The sequence below is a fragment of the Sorex araneus genome, chromosome X (genome assembly GCF_027595985.1).
Source record: "Sorex araneus isolate mSorAra2 chromosome X, mSorAra2.pri, whole genome shotgun sequence".
NCBI classification, from domain to species: Eukaryota; Metazoa; Chordata; class Mammalia; order Eulipotyphla; family Soricidae; genus Sorex; species Sorex araneus.
Genome location: NC_073313.1, coordinates 88520273 through 88538054, shown reverse-complemented (window position 1 = coordinate 88538054; position 17782 = coordinate 88520273).

The window sequence follows — 17782 nt, the reverse complement described above, 5'->3', positions numbered from 1 at the left end:
GGGATAAAGGTCAAAAGCACATGGGACGACCAAAAGGAAAAGCATTATGTTAGAGTCTAAAATATTAAAGATTAATAGGAAATATAGCAACATCTGTGGTATCCAAACTGAGACAAGTCAAACTTCCCAAACAGGCCAAAGAGCTTAGGCTAGATGTACAGGCAATGATTAGTTTACACTGGGCATCAGGCAGCAAAGGATAAAGTTGAAACAGGAAGACAGAAAGGCATTGAAAAGGATTTAAGTGCAGACAAGTACTTCCACCCTACAGATGAGTTAGGGTAGACCTTTGATCCCAATAATAATAGGATCTGTCTAGTGGTTACTTATAATGAGCCAGACATAATTCTAAGTGCTTTATACATACATAATATAACTTAACCTTGTGAAGCAGGAGCTATCATTATCTTCATTTTATAGATGAGAAAACAGAATAATAGTGAGGTTAAATTGACTTGGAAAAATAATAAAACTATTAAGTTGTGGAACAAGGATTTGAACAAAATCCTGTTTCATTTCAACACCCATCTAATTGCATTGTTCCATAAGGTATCTACAAAGCCGATATAGTTAGATCCAGGCAGAAGAAAAAATTTTTGGTGGGTCAAGGTGGGGAGAGTCACAAGTTTTACAAGACTGAATGGTAAAAAATGGTAAAAAAAACCTATCACTTCAAAGAGAAGTTCAAAAAGTTTCAGAACACAAATGATGGCAATAGTATTGGTATATTAAAGAGAAGTACTTTTTTTAAAAAAATTTTTGTTGAATCACTGTGAGACAGTTACAAGCTATCATGTTTGGGTTACAATCACACAATGATCAAACAGCCATCCCTCCACCAGTGCACTTTCCCCAGCACCAATACACCCAGTAAAACCCCCCTTTCTCACCCTCCCCCTGCCTCCATGGTAGACAATATTCCCCATAGTCTCTCTCTACTTTGTTGCATTATGGCTTGCAACACAGACACTGAGAGGTCATCATATTTGGTTCATTATCTGCTTTTGGCACACATCTCCCATCCCGACTTGTTTCTCCAGCCATCATTTTCTTAATGATCCCTTCTCTATTCCATCTGCCTTCTCTCCTCTGCTCATGAAGCAGTCTTCAGCTATGGGGCAATCCTCCTGACCTTTTTATCTACTGTCCTTGGGTGTCAGCCTCATGTGATGTTAGAGAAGTACTTCTTGGGGGCTACTGGGATAGTATAGAGAATAGTGTGTCTGCCTTGTGCACTAGCCATCTGGGTTTGATCTCTGGCACCCTAAATGATCGCCTGTCTGCCAGGAGCACAGAGCCAAGAATTATCCCCAAACACATCTGGGTGTGGACGCAAACCAACAAATAAATAAGAGGAGTGCTTCCATGAATATAGGAGCAGAAAATACTGCTGACAGTTCAAATAGAAAAGAGACATGTAAAAGTGTAGGGGATATTTTGACAATAATACAAAGGGTGTAGTAATGTTAATATTAGCTCCTATTTATCAATGTACATACCACTAAACTAGATGTTTCTCACAGAACTAGATGATTTATAGCTATTATTTATAATTCTCATTTAAATGGTTTATGGGAGGTTTATGAACTGCAATTCACAGTTGAAGACTAGAGTACATGAAAAGACACGAATAATAGATGGCTGAGGGCCATCTTATTCTAAGTCATACTTTTTATTTTTGAACAAATAGCTTCTAAGCAAGGCCACATGGACACCTTTGATTTCTTCCTCTATTTCAAATGCTTTCTCCTGAGATATCTTGTGAAATTCTTAGATATTTATTTAGATTTGGTACATATTTCATTGAGCAAATATCCAGACTATCCAGGGATCTCTTTGTCTCTGAAGAGCATGTCCATTTTTCGGCTATTAATTTCCACAGTAGTAAATACATTGGTGACACCAGGTGAAAAGTTAGATAAAAACAAATACAAAGCAAAACAAAAATAGAAATCCATATAAAAGAACAAAATGTCAGTAAGTGCCATATATAAAATAAAAACAGTCTAATATGGAAAGGTCTGAATGCACCAAAAAATACACAGAGTATTTGGATGGATTAAAATAATAGTTTCTGTATGGTGAGCTTTTGATTTGGGTTCCTAACTGGGGTTTCTGTTTTGAAGCTTCATCTTCATAGCAAACTAATAAGAATATGGTTCTTGCTTTGGTTTGCATGAAAGGTTTTACAAACTAAATATTAGATTGCTTTAAAATGCTTTATTGAAGAATATTTTGCACAAAAGAAATACATATATCATAAGGAAACAAATTTAATGAGTGTTTTGCTTGTTGGTTGATTGGTTTTTGTTTTGGGGCAACACCAGGCAGTGGTCAGGGTTTACTCCTGACTTTGCACTCAGGTATTACACATGGTGGGCTTGGAGAACCATATGGGGTCCCAAGGATCAAACCCAGGTAAGTCTCATGCAAGGCAAGCACTGTAACTGCTATACTATCACTCCAGCCCCCAGATTTAATGAATTTTTTAATTTTGGAAAGTAGAGAAGTTTATTGTCAAGGAAAAGAGAAAAGAAAAGGAATTCCCCAAGTGGGGAAGAACTTAGTATAGGACTCAATTTAATGAATTTTGACAAATGTATACACCCCTGTAATCAGTACCTAAACAATGTTATGGAATATTTTTAATCACCCTAGAAGAAAATTCCCTTCTCTTACTACACCCTTGGCCTAAGCAAATATTGTTTTGATTTTTTACCCATTCTTGACATTTATTTAGCTAGAATGACACAGCATACTATTTATGCCTGTTATCTTTCATTCAACCTTGTATATATAAGATTGGTTTAGTTATTGAAAAGAATGTCCTTTTATACTATATTTTGTTTGCCAGCCTTAAGATAAATAAGAAAATCCTGTCATTTACAAAAACAGAGATGGATCTGCAAGACATTATGCTAAATGAAACAAGCCAGACATAAAAGAACAAATACCATATATTTCCAATTATATGAGTAATCTACAATAGTTAAACTCATAGTAGCAGAATGGTGGATGGCGGTTTCTAGGAAATAGAAGTGGAAAAACAGAGAATGTTATTGGTCAAAGTAAGTTTCAATTATGCAGAATAAATCTTATAGATCTACTGTATACCATACTGCCTTTAATTAATAATACTCCCTTGTATACTTAAAACTATGCCCTGTATATACTAAATGTACTTCAATGAATAAAATAAAGAAAGCAGAGGGAAACTTTTAGAGATGATACATGTTTTTCTGGTACATGTTTTTTTAACCTGCATTATAAAGTTAAGTTCATGAATATACTTGTATCTAAACTTGTAAAACCATGTACGTTAAAGGAGGTGCCCATATGGGTGCCAGAGATCAAACCCAAGTTGGCTGCATGCAAGGATATGCACCCCATCTTCTATACTACCTATACTGCACCCATACAACTATTTTTATGAGCTATTTTTAGTTATCCAGGGAAACATATCTAGGAGTTAAAATGGGTCTCAAGGTCAGTGTATTATTAAACATAAGGAATTTCATGATAGTTTTTCAAAGTTGTAACATTTTATACTCTTGTGAGCAAATTATAACTAGTATGGTTGTTTTTCATACTAGTGGGTATGGAGTGTTAGCAGGCAAAATAGTTTCAATTCATGTTTTGTAATGAGTGGCATCAAATACTTGTTCATGTATTTAGTAAGCTTGAGCTGTTTTTATGATACTATGCTATATATTGATTCTACCAGTTAAGTTGAGATATTATTACCTTAAAGTGCTTTATGGAGATTATAGGATGATGGTCTAATGCAAGAATAATTTCTGGACTTGGTTACGGTGTCTGTCCCAGCCAAGGACTTCTTTTTATTTCTGCTGTTGCTACTCTTGTCATAACATTTAAAAACAGCAAACATTTTTATTTTTATTTATTTTTTAAAATTTTTTATAAGTGAATCACCATGAGGTACAGTTTCAAATTTATGAACTTTCATGTTGCATTTCATTTACATCCCTCCACCAGTGCCCATTGTCCTCCACCAATGTTCCCAGTATCCCCCCACCACCACCACCCCAACCCCCACCACCCCACCCTGACTCTTCGGCAGGGCATTCCCTTTTGTTCTCTCTCCTGTTGGATGTTGTAGTTTGCAATAGAGGTATTAATTGGCCATCATGTTCGGTCTATAGTCTACCTTCGGCATGCATCTTTCAACCTGAGTGGGTCCTCCCAACATTCTCTACTAGGTGTTCCTTTCTCTATCTCAGCTGCCTTTCCCCCCAGCATGTCAGGCCAGTTTCCAAGCTGTGGGGCAGATCTCCTGGTTCTTATCTCTATTACTGTTGGGTGTTAGTCTCCCATTCTGCTACTTTATATTCCACAGATGAGTGCAATCTTTCTATGTCTGTCTTTTTCTTTCTGACTCATTTCACTCAATATGATACTCTCCATGTTGATCCACTTATATGCAAATTTCATGACTTCATCTTTTCTAACAGCTGCATAGTATTCCATTGTGTAGATGTACCAATGTTTCTTTAACCAGTCATCTGTTTGGGGGCACTCTGGTTTTTTCGATATTTTGGCTTTCTAAACAGTGCTGCAATGAACATACAAAACAGCAATTATTTTTAATTGAGAAATTACATTCTCAGTATTCAGGATTTCAATTAAACTTTTTTTAGGCATATTAGAAATCAACCTAAGATTATTTCTCTTTCCGGGAATTAAACTTTATTTTCCAGAGGAACAATAGGGAGTCAGCATCAGAAATTTATTTCCTCATAGTTGGCACACAACTCTGAAAATGGTATTAATACTGTATATAATTCTATTATAACCTAGGTCCCAGCAAGATTTTTTTTGCATTCCCCCCAAAACATAAGTTTAAAATTAAGTGTTAAAGAGTCACAAGGCATAGATAAAATCAAATACATTATGACAGAACAACTTATTTACATGAAAATAAAGAGATACCAACAGTTTAAAAACTAAAGAGATTCCAAAACTATTAACCACACTGATAACTATCCCTTGCTTAACTCCAACATGGTAATTTTCTCTGGAAAATGTCTCCGACAAGACACCATGTTATAAAAGTGACCAAACACAGATAATAGTGGGACTATACACTTTTAGAAAAGACATAATGTAGTCTTTTATTTGTTGTTTGGTTTTTGGGCCACAAGGTGCTCAGACCTTACTATTGGCTCTCTGTTTATGGATCATTCCTGGTGGTCTTCAGGGAACAATATGTAATGCCAGGGATCAACCCAGAATCTGCAGGCTGGCAGAGCATGCAACCTTAATCCCTGTATTATTTCTCTCTTTTTTTTGTTGGCTTTTTGGGCCATATGCAGCGATGCTCAGAGGCTACTCCTGGCTCTGCACTCAGGAATTACTCCTGGGACCATATGGGATGCTGGGAATCGAACCCAGGTCGGCCGCATGCAAGGCAAATGCCCTACCCACTGTGCTATTGCTCCAGCCCCCCTGTACTATTTCTCTAACCTCTCAATAGACCTAATTATATTTCATCTTGTTAGTTTTAGTTCCACTGCTTGAGCTTCCCAAGACAATGCCATAACATGTGAACAATATTTGTGATTTCAGTGCACGCATGTCTGTGTGTGTGTGTGTGTGTGTGTGTGGTGCAAAGGATGAAATTCAGGGTCTCATGCATGTGAATCATGTTCTCCACTACTGAGCTATATCACCAGCTCTCACTGTTTTTACATTGTAAAATTTTCCACAATATCTCAGTGTTCTCTAGAACCTAGAAACTTATGTTAGATGACATAATTTTACTTATTTTTGTTCTTTAGGAAGAGATAGGTAGTGATAATGAACTGCAATTCTGAATAATTAAGGGCCCTAAGTTGCTTTATTATAACACAACCTAAGTTTCTAATTATGTAATATTTGAATTTCAACTGATTATTAAAATAATAAAGTTAAAAGGCTTGATCAGAAGCAAATGTCTGCACTATACCTTTGTGCAAAGAATGGGGTAGCTTCACTCTTTGATGTATTCTCCTTTACTCTCTTAACATTAGAACTTTATAAAAGGCCAACTTGTTCTTTATGTTTACCAGAATAATGCAGGTGAGCTTACTAAAAACGTATCAATCATCTATGCTGAAAAGATTTAAAACATTATAATGCAAGTATTCTTCCCAGAGATTTGACATCTTTCATATTACCACTCAAGAAAGTATATTACCAAGAGAATTCATGATGAATATGTCAACACTCTATTACTGCTTTTCAGAAAAACTAAAATGCATTCACTCCTCCCCATTTGTCTTTATATCTAAATTTTCACTGTCTAGCACTCTCATTCTAAAAACTAATAAAAACTTTTCTGAATCTTAGTCATATCAATCTTATGCCCCAATCTTTATACTTTATCCAAATCCTTTGTTTAGAACAGATCCAGTAATTGTATGCACTCAACCAAAGAAGTTTAAATACTCAAAATAAATTTTATTTTATTTTATTTTTGCAACTTTATTTATTTATTTATGTATTATTAATGAATCACCGTGAGGGTACAGATACATATTTACATATTTTCGTGCTTGTGTTTCAGTTATACACTGCTTGAGCACCCATTCCTCCACCAGAGCCCGTTCTCCACTGATGACCCCAGCATCTCTCCCATTCTCCCCATCCCATCCCCCCCACACCGCCTCTGTGGCAGGGCTTTCTCTTTTGTTCTCTCTCTCCTTTTGGGTGTTGTGGTTAGCAATGGAGGTACTGGGTGGCCATTGTGTTCAATCTATAGTCTGCTTTGAGCACGCCTCTCCCATCCCGAGTGTGTCCTCCCGCCACACATAACTTGGTGTTCCCTTCTCTATCTGAACTGCCTTTTCCCCCCAGCATGTGAGGCTGGTTTCCAGGCCATGGAGCAAACTTGGTGCTGATTTATACTATTCTTGGGTGTTAGTCTCCCATTATGTTGTTTTATATTCAGCAGATGAGTGCAATTCTTCTATATATATATATCTCACTTTCTGATTCATTTCACTTAGCATGATACTTGGTACATCTACACAATGGAACACTATGCAGCTGTCAGAAAAGACAAAGTCATGAACTTTGCATATAAGTGGATCAAAATAAATTTTAAATACTCAAAATAAAGTTTTCAAAATTAAATCTATGATAATACCAATCAGAAAAAATATATACAGCTTAATCAGCAACAACTAAAGACTTAATTTCATTAAAAGAAAATTCTCAGTAGTTTCTATGCTTATTATATATACATTATGATAATATCTGTGACCAATCAAAATAGTTTGAAAAATAATTTAACTGTTTTGATTTTATGTCAATGCTTTGGGAAAACTTCAAGTCCCCCACCCTATTTTTGTGGTAAGAACTGAAATATAACATTTCAAAGTGTCTATAGTATGTTGAATAATAATGTGGGTTTGCATCAGGAAGATCTGCTTTCCAATCCCATTTCAGCCTGTTATCTCAATGTTAACATTGGAATAATAAAAATTTAATAAAAATTAAAAAGATAGTTTTTATAAAGTATGTGGCATATATAATATATATAATATACTAAATAAAATGAAGTCCATTATCATTTAAATTAGTCTTACAACAGTGTCAAGTTTAGTATCACTGTCATCCTGTTATTCATCAATTTGCTCGAGTGGGCGCCAGTAATGGCTGCATTCATCCCTGTCGCATGCTAGTGTAGCCCAATGGCATCTGCTCGCTCCAGGAATATGAAGAGCCTCAAACCATTCATTCAGGTCGCTGGTGAAGAAATCTGACCATTTTGTAGGTGGGTGGCCACGTGGTCTTTTGACATCCCATGGAATCCAGTTGGCAATAGCTCTACTCCAGCAGTCGTCTCTGAGTCTCATTATGTGTCCGGCCCATCTGATTTTTGATGCCTTGGCAAACAAGACAGTCTCCTTGATTTTCAGTCGTCGACAGAGGTCAGAACTCCGGATTCTTTCTTTTACTTGGATGGAATGTGATACTCCCAGCATAGCTCTTTTGATTCCTCTTTGGTATACCAGAATAGTGTTCTCATCTTGTTTTCATAGGGCCCAGGTCTCTGAGGTATATGTTAGTGCAGGGAGAATGGTGGAGTCGAAAAGATGTGCCCAGAGCCGGAGGTTCTTTGTCCTCTTAACAACTTTTTCAATGCTCTTGAAGGTGCTCCATGCTGCTCTCTTCCTCCTGTGCAGTTCTGGCGCCAAGTCATTTCTCATGTTGAATTCTCGACCCAGGTACACATAGCTGTCGCATTCGGAGATGTTTGTTCCATTGAGAGTAAATGGAACATCAGGGACTAGTTCGTTTTTCATGAACATTGTTTTGTTGAGATTCAGCTGCAGTCCTACCTTTCCACACTCTTGACTTTGGCCATCATTGTGCCGCTTGGCTAATGTTTATATATATATATATATAAACATTATATATATAATATATTTATCTGTAAAAATTATATACATATATATAACATATATATAACTATATATACCTATATATGGAGAGGAAATTCCAGAATATTCTATTTATATTTGACTGTTTAAGTGAAATAATCTGTCTTCATCAGAGTTAAAAGACTATACATCAAATGAGAACAATATAAGAACTTTAAACCCTTAATTATGCAGTGAAACTCAAGTTCAGTTAGCCTCCTCATGAACAGGGTTTTCTTATATAATACTCAATGTAAGGTTCAAATAATTATTCTTCAAATAACAACATAAAAATTTTGTAACAAATCTCACAATGGAGATGTTACTGGTGCCCGCTCAAGCAAATCATTGAACAAGGAGACTACAGTGCTACAGTGCTACAGATTTACTAGCTGCAGATTTTGTTTTGTGGATATGTGACAATTTGATGTGTGTGTATGTGAGTGTGACATGTGTGTCTTCACATGTATACATGCATGACTCTACTTTCTTTGTTTTCTCTAAACACATGTTTGGAATACTCTAAGATTAAGGAATTTATATCTGTTATAGTAACAATTCCACGATGAGTATCATGTATGTTCTCCCCATTAGACTGAGATTCCTAGCATACAAAAATCAAGTCTAATCTAACTCAGCCCAGCGTCTTGCTCACAGTCCCTTACAGATGAATTGTGTGAATATAGAGGATGGTATGAAGACTAGTGATAAGATCTGAGGACACATGAATATGCATCAAAAATATATGCCACACAATATTGGGTTCTAGATTTATGATATCTTCCATGAAGTAATTTTTGAGTGAGGTATTTAAATGGCTAAGGAAGCTGAAGATGTCTACCTACATTAATAGGATTATAATCAATAAGATGAAGAAACAGAGCACATTAAGAACATAATTTCTGGGGAAGTTTTTTTGAATGTAAACAGTACTGGGCTGGAAACCTGGTTCTCTGCCCTGATTTTACCGCTAACTTTATTGTAACCATGGCTAATTCACCTTATCTGTGTTCTCAGATCCTTGTCATTTATGAAATGGGTAAATGAGACTGTATTTTTCTCCCAGTTCTAACATTTAACATCAATAAAAATTGATGATTCTATCTCATAACTCATGCTAAATTTAGTTTATATTATCCAGCTTAACATATTATGAATTTATTCTTCAGTCTTAAATTGCTTCTTGTATATTCAGCTTATGTCTTTAGTTCAAGCATCATGAATCACACACATATATTTTAGGTTAAAACCTAGGTCATGTCTGTTCAAACTAGTATGCCTGCTAAAAGATCTGCATTGGTTGATCTGGAATATAATAAATATGACTACTGACTTGGCCTCACGCCTGTGATGCCAATATTAACAGGGTTATGTCCATTGACATTAGTATTGCTTTGAGATTGTTAAATAAGAGATTATATAATTCAGAGCAAATGCACAAACTATAATCAATTTTCTATCTATCTCCATCTACTTTCAGTATTAGTAACTATGAGTGCAGAACTATCACATGAGTGCAGAACTAGCAGTATGCCCTGAGCACAGTTGGGTGTGCACCCCCAAAAAAACAAAAAAAAATTTGGGGGCCACACCTGGTGATGCACAGCGGTTACTCCTGGGTCTTGCACTCAGGAATTTCTCCTGGAGGTGCTCGGGGACCATATGGGATGCTGGGAATTGAACCTGGGTCGGTCGCATGCAAGGCAAATGCCCTACCTGCCATGCTATCGTTCAAGCCCCTAAATTTTAATTTTCCTCTAAATGATAAAGTGCATCGAGGAGATTACTTTTAGTCTTCATTGTCATTGTATCCTTAATATTTGGTTATAGATGCGGTAAAATAATCACCTATCAAAGGTTTGTCAAAGTAATAAATACATATCAAAAGAAGAATCCAGCAGATTATGACAGGAAAGGTAGATGAATAGCAAGGAAGTCGCAGCTGAAATGAGCTAGCATTGCTGTAAAGGATCAAATTTGTAACTTTCCTTAAACATACTCCATACCAGAAAACAAAATAAGAGGTGGAGACAATTCAGGATTTGTATGCCAAGGCAAGAACTTTGACAGATTGTCGAGGGATAAGGATATTAGGATGCTAGCGATCATTCATCAAAACAGCTCCCAGCTGAGTCCCAGTAAGTATGTAGGCAGACAAACCACAGTGGGAGGTACAGGGCTGGGAAAACTAGGTGTGATTGAGTGTTTGAAGGTGATCATGGAGGAGAAAGAGGAAGAGAAGGAGGAGGAGGAGAAAATGATTCAGCAGGAACTAAATGGTAAACAACCATAGAATCACAAGTGACTCTGGTTAGAGAAGGTGACTGGAAATCAGGCTCATTAATCAGTGCTGTTCTCAGTGATGATGGAAGGCATGTGATGGCTGAGATGAAAGAGAAATGTAGATTTAGGGAATTAAAGTTCAGGGCCAGAATCCAAAGACTCTCCTCAATTATTCTGCACTCTCTAATTTAGTTGTAAAATATCTGCTCTGGCACCATTGAAATTAGTGTATCAGAAAATCTACCATAGAATCTCTATTCTTCCAAGTGTAGTTTATCCCAGCATCTGAGGACAATCTGAAAAATTCCTAGCAGCTACTGACTACTACATTTTAGAATGCAAGCAGTACAACTTGTCTCTAGATATCTAGCTCTAAGGCATGTTATCTGGCTCTTAGGCATGATAGTTACCATTTTTCCTTTTGTACTAAAAATTAGTAACCTTTTTCAAAGGGCTCTAAAGGAGTTGATAGCTAACCTAACTCATAAAACAATTAGGAATATCTGAAATTGTCTATGCCTTACCATTCCTGGGTTACATTTAAAAAAAATTGACAGCATGCCCATATAAGGGTACTGACAATGGTAGACTTAAGCCCATCTATACAGGCAATATCCCCGTGTTCCCCTACTGTATAATTAAATATCTGTGTGGAATAAGCATATCCTGGTGGCACTGCAATCTAAGTAGATTAAACCTAAATCTGTATTATAGGTCCTCTGATTGCTGAGGAAGAGCAACAAAAATATAAGAAAAAAGAAAAGGACTCTAAACTTCACATATCTTTTTCACATTTGACATGCCCTCCATGGGGAAAGTGTCCCTCCCTGGAATACGAGGCCCTCAGGGATAGATTTCCTGGGGAATCATTTTGAAATCCATTAGTGCAAACATGCACAATGGTTGCTATGATACTATAGATCAGGAAAGGAAAACATCTCATAATAGTGGGTACATAAAGGCAAGTGCTGGCCTGTTTTACAGACTATTTACTGGGCTTTTCCTTATTAGCATCATGATTAAGATAATCTCCAACAGCCCTTGTCTATTTTCCTTCTGGAAGATAGGATGTTATTGCATTTCAATTGGCAAAGAGTGTTTATAATTCATATTTTTGAGGAGTGATTGAATTTGTGGAAGTTGGGTCTCATAATTGCTACTGAGGAATCTATTAATGAGTGAGAAGGAGGCTGGGGTGTGCATGTGTGTGTTTTCCCTGACTATTAAATGGTAACTTCAATTTGGGAATGAAATCACCCTCCATTGATTCCCAGTGTATTCTGCCATCATCCAGATAGCACTTTCAAAGAATTCTGTAAATGAGATTTGTAGCTGAGGTAATTGCTGCAGCAAAAGCATGCAATAGAAGGCAAGCTTTATAACCGCCACTTTCTTGATGTTGTAACTTAACTATCTCCTTTCCAAATCAAAGCTGAGCGGGACAGAAAATGAATTTCTGTTTGATTCTTGACCTTGCTTCTTTTCACCTATCCGAGGAGACACTCCAGCAATACTCTGATCCCAGTACCCCTCTATGACATCATCTAGTTGAAAAAAACACTATTAAAGCAAACTTCTTGGTATCTATGATCACAGGTGTGATTACTCTTAGATTTTTTTTTTTTTTTTTTTTTGGGCTGAATTTTATTTTATTTTATTTTATTTTATAGTTTATTTTTAATTAGTGAGTCAACGTGAGGGTACAGTTACAGATTTATACATTTTTGTGCTCATGTTTCTCCCTTACAAAGTTTGATAACCCATCCCTTCACCAGTGCCCATTCTCCACCACCAGTAAACCCAACATCCCACCCCCCCTTCCCAGTCCCGTCTCCCCCCACCCCACACTGCCACTATGGCAGGGTATTCCCTTTTGTTCTCTCTCTCTGATTAGGTGTTGTGGTTTGCAATAAAGGTGTTGAGTGGCCATTGCGTTCAGTCTCTAGTCTATATTTGGCCCGCATCATCTTTCCCCCACATGACCAACAACCACATTTTACTTGCTGTTCCCTTCTCTGAGTTGCCCAGGATGAGAGAACAGCCTCCAAGCCATGGTGACAACCTCCTGGTACTTATTTCTACTATTCTTGGGTGTTCGTCTTATAGTCTATTATTCTATATTCCACAGATGAGTGCAATCTTTCTATGTCTGTCTCTCTCTTTCTGACTCATTTCACTTAGCATGATACTTTCCATGTAGATCCACTTATATGCAAACGTCATGACCTCATTTTTTCTAACAGCTGCATAGTATTCCATTGTATATATGTACCAGAGTTTCTTCAACCAGTCATCTGTTCTAGGGCACTCGGGTTTTTTCCAGATTCTGCCTATTGTAAACAGTGCTGCGGTGAACATATAAGTGCATATGTCACTTCGACTATACTTTTTGGCTTTTCTGGGATATATTCCCAGCAGTGGTATTGCTGGGTCAAATGGGAGCTCAACCTCAAGTTTTTTGAGAATTGTCCATACTGTTTTCCAAAAGGGCTGAACTAGCCGGCATTCCCACCAGCAGTGTAGAAGGGTCCCTTTCTCCCCACATCCTCTCCAACAGCGGTTGCTTTTGTTCTTTTGGATGTGTGCTAGCCTCTGTGGTGTGAGGTGGTATCTCAAAGTTGTTTTGATCTGCATCTCTCTGATGATTAGTGATGTAGAGCACTTTTTCATGTGTCTTTTGGCCATTCGTATCTCTTCCTTGGTAAAGTTTCTGTTCATTTCTTCGCCCCATTTTTTGATGGGGTTGGATGTTTTCTTCTTGTAGAGTTCAACCAGTGCTTTATATACCCTTGATATCAACCCCTTATCTGATGTGTATTGTGTAAATATCCTTTCCCATTCTGTAGATAGTCTTTGTATTCTGGTCGCTGTTTCTTTTGCTGTGCAGAAGCTTTTTAGTTTAATGTAGTCCCATTTGTTGATCTCTGTTTTTACTAGATTGCTTAGTTCCGTGTCATCTTTGAAGATACCTTTATCTTCAATATCCTGGAGGGTTTTGCCTACCTTGTCTTCAATGTACCTTATGGTTTGTGGTCTGATGTTGAGGTCTTTAATCCATTTTGATCTGACTTTTGTGCATGGTGACAGATCGAGTTCTAAGCCCATTTTTTTGCATGTGGTTGTCCAGTTGTGCCAGCACCCTTTGTTAAAGAGACTTTCCTTGCTCCACTTCACATCTCTTGCACCTTTATCAAAGATTAGATGATCATACCTTTGAGGTTGTGTGTGGGGATATTCCACCCTGTTCCATTGGTCTGCAGTTCTGCTTTTGTTCCAGTACCATGCTGTTTTAATTGTTACCGCTTTGTAGTAGAGTTTAAGGTTGGGATCCAGCTTGTTACTGGATTTAGCATATGAATACACCATGGGACTCTTGCAAGGCTGTCCCATGTGGGCAGGAAACTCGCAGAAGCTTGCCAGTTTCTCCCAGAGGAAGAAGTAGGCTATAAGATATCGCGAGGCCGCAAAGCAGCTGCATGCTTCTCGGAGCTCGCTTTTAAGTCTCTGGATATTGGCCGTTGATGGGATTACACACACCTGGGTTCCTCTGCCAGTACCTTCATGCGTGAGGCCCATTCGAATGTGTGGAGAGGGGCCTCGAGCATGGCTGTAGCTAGGTTCCGGTGGTCTTCGACTGCTGGGAGCTCTGCTCGGGGTGGGGAGGGAAGCTGGAGTCCATCCCCTCCAAGGGGCCCCGGAGAAGACAGCCAGGCATGCGGGCAAGAGACTCTCTGCATCGCTCTCTTCTGGGAGCTCGCTTTTAAGTCTCTGGATGTTGGCCATTGATGGGATTACACACACCTGGGTTCCTCTGCCGGTGCCTTCATGCGTGAGGCCCATTCGAACATGTGGAGAGGGGTATCGAGAGCATGGCTATAGCTAGGATCTGGTGGTCTTCGGCCGCCGGGACCTCTGCTGGGGGTGAGGAGGGAAGCTAGAGCCCATCCCCTCTAAGGGGCCCTGGGGAAGACAGCCAGGCATGCGGGCAAGAGACTCTCTGCCCAGTGATTAAATAACAAAAAAATTTAAATGGAGAAACAGGAAAAAAAAGAAACTGTTCTTTAGGGGGGTTGGAGAGACAGTACAGCAGCTAACTCAATTTCCTTGCATGTGGCCAATCGGGTTTGATTCCTGGCATCCCATATGGTTTCCAGAGCACCACCAGGAGAAATTCCTGACTGCAGAGTAATGAGTCAGGCATGGGAATTGCTGGACATGGCCCAAAGTCCAAATAAAAGCACATTAATTTGTTTTTATCTTTATTTACATTATGAATCTCTATTAAATTTATAGAGAATATATGATGACGATGATGAAAGTATGACATGGCTGAAGGTTATTATCTGCCCTGACAGATTTAATTCCTTCTTAGACCTTTTGCTTTCCATTATGTGAGACCTAAACATACTTTAGTGCTGTCATCATTAGATTAGATTCCCTGCAAAATACAACTGTTCAGTAGTACAAAATAGGGAACTTTCCCAGGGAAATCAGGAACCAACAATGAGGAACCAAAAAAATGAAACAGAATGTTAGCCAGAATTTCCCTATTACAATAAGCTATGCACCACAAAGCTAGGGCTGATAGCACAGCAGGTAGGGTGTTTGCCTTGCATGCACTGACCTGGGTTTGATTCCTCTGTCCCTCTCGGAGAGCCCAGCAAGCTACCGAGAGTATCCTGCTCACATGGCAGAGTCTGACAAGCTACCCGTGGCATATTCTATATGCCAAAAACAATAACAACAAGTCTCACGATGGAGATGTTACTGATGCCGGCTCGAGCAAATCGATGAGCAATGGGATGACAGTGACAGTGACCATGAAGCTTGCCTAAGGAATTGTAAGTCTGGGCTCACTATTTGTTTTTGCTATTACTGGTACAAGCTGCTAAAAATGACAAAACCAATGCCTGAAAGTCAAAAGAGATGACCATTGATTGGCAAGTACTTACTCATGATTCAAGTCACCTTGACACAGTAGTAGAAGAGCAGCCTGACTGAAGGATTTGCTTCTTGCAAGCAAGAAAAGAGACATCTTTCTTTACTATTCTTTATTTTATCAATCTTAATCCTGATTTCTTTCTCCTAGCTGTCTTCCACATTCACCCAATTTTCTTAGAAAATACCAAGTGAAGAAAAGAGTAGAATAAGCAATGAACTAGTACAGAGTAAAGCTGAGCCAGGAATTTAGAGATCGCTAAAAGAAATGCATGTTGACAGAAGTCAAGGGAGGAACTTAACCTTGAGTTATGGAGTTCTTGTCTTCTGGACTCAGGCACAGAGTTTTCTTTTGTTTTGCATCTTGCTGAAAATGCAAATTGTGTTCAAGTATCAGAAACAACAACCCAGAAAACCGAATTGTAGCAAGACAGAGTCTAGTGACTCTGAGTCAGTCATAATTCAGAGACAGGAGCAAAAATTAAAATTTCAGAAAAATGTATTTATACCCCTTATAAAAAGTAAATGTATTTTGTTTGCAGTAGTATGCAAAGTGTCAAAGTATTGTTCTTGCACTTCTGATAATCTCAAAAATCCTTTACTGGGACCTATAAGGTTAACACAAGTTTCAAAGAAATACTAAAACATAATTTGAGTTTTCCCCTCTGTTGAAATTATCACCAATGATGCAAAAGTAATGGTTATAAATTCACCTGTACCATGAATTAAAGCAGTTGTATCAAAGTGTTATTATTACTATGTTAATTATGGGTTGTCTATAATGCAACTAACATATAATTATATGACTTCATTATTTACCTTTAACAAAGTATTTTCTGAGTCTGTCTTTATTTAAATTACTTAGTTTTATACCCATGAAAAAATGTTTCAGTTTGTCAAATATATATAATCCAAAAATATTTGGATTCTATGAAATTTTTTTGTGGAGAGCTACATCCAGTAGTGTTCAGGGCTCACTCCTAGCTCCCACTCAGGAATCACCCCTGGTCAGGTGCATGGGACCATATGGGACATGGGGAACCAAACCCTGGTCGTCCATGTGCAAGACAAGCTCTTACCCATGGTTATATCACTCTGGCCCCTAAATTCTATGTATTTACTACTACAAGAGAAGTCTCTGACAATAAGAACTGTTACATATTAAAGTACAGTTAATGATTTTTTAACAGAGAATTCTTCTCCATAAATAATCTATCAGCATGCACATGTCTTATTTTCTATTGGTCTGTCACATTTATACTTAACCACAGTTTGAAGCAGAATTTCTGCGATTTTCTAGGTTAAGAGCAAAATTTCAATATTAAATCCTGTTTTTATGCCAATTTTACAACACTAGTCTATTTTGTTCTGTCACAAGAGTCAAGTTTCCAAGTTTAAAACCTAATTCCTACTTCTGTAACATAATGATTTCGAAATCTGTTTTCCTATCACCCCCATTACTAACAAAATATAATCCTTATGTCTGTAATTGACAAAAAAATTTTAAAAAGTTAATTTTAAGGCACTCTTTAAAATAAAAAGTCAAAGAGGGCCACTGGTTATTGTCAATAGCCTATTTTTTTTTATCTGGGTAGTGGTAACATTTATGCTTTCTTTGTTATAATTTATTGAACTGTGCGTTTATGTCTTGTGTACTTTGTATGAGCTCTACTTTACAGTAAAACATATTTAAAGGGAAATGAACTAAACAAAGAGTAAAGGTCATGAATGTTCACTTAGGAGGAGAAAGCACAGAGCTTCGATATTTTGGTTCTTAAAATATAAATTATGTGAGGAAATTGATTTTAAAATAAGTTATGTCTACTTTAGCCTCTAACACAGCCTTAAATCTATCACACAGAAGCCCACTTCACTGAATAATGAGTTGTTTTTATTGTTTTAAGACTCCATTCAAATGGTAGTTCATTTCTAGCAGCCAGTCTCAAGACAAGGTATGGAGAGAGGCACCACATTATTTCAGACTATCCCCACAGCAGCTTTAACTGCTCCTAGTACTCCCCATGGTCTCCGAGAATGGCAGATCTGATCTTCTAGGTACCTAGAAGTAACATCATCTGGTTAAACACATTGCTAATTTGGAATCTCTTGGCTTCCTTAAGAGTTCCGCCCCCACC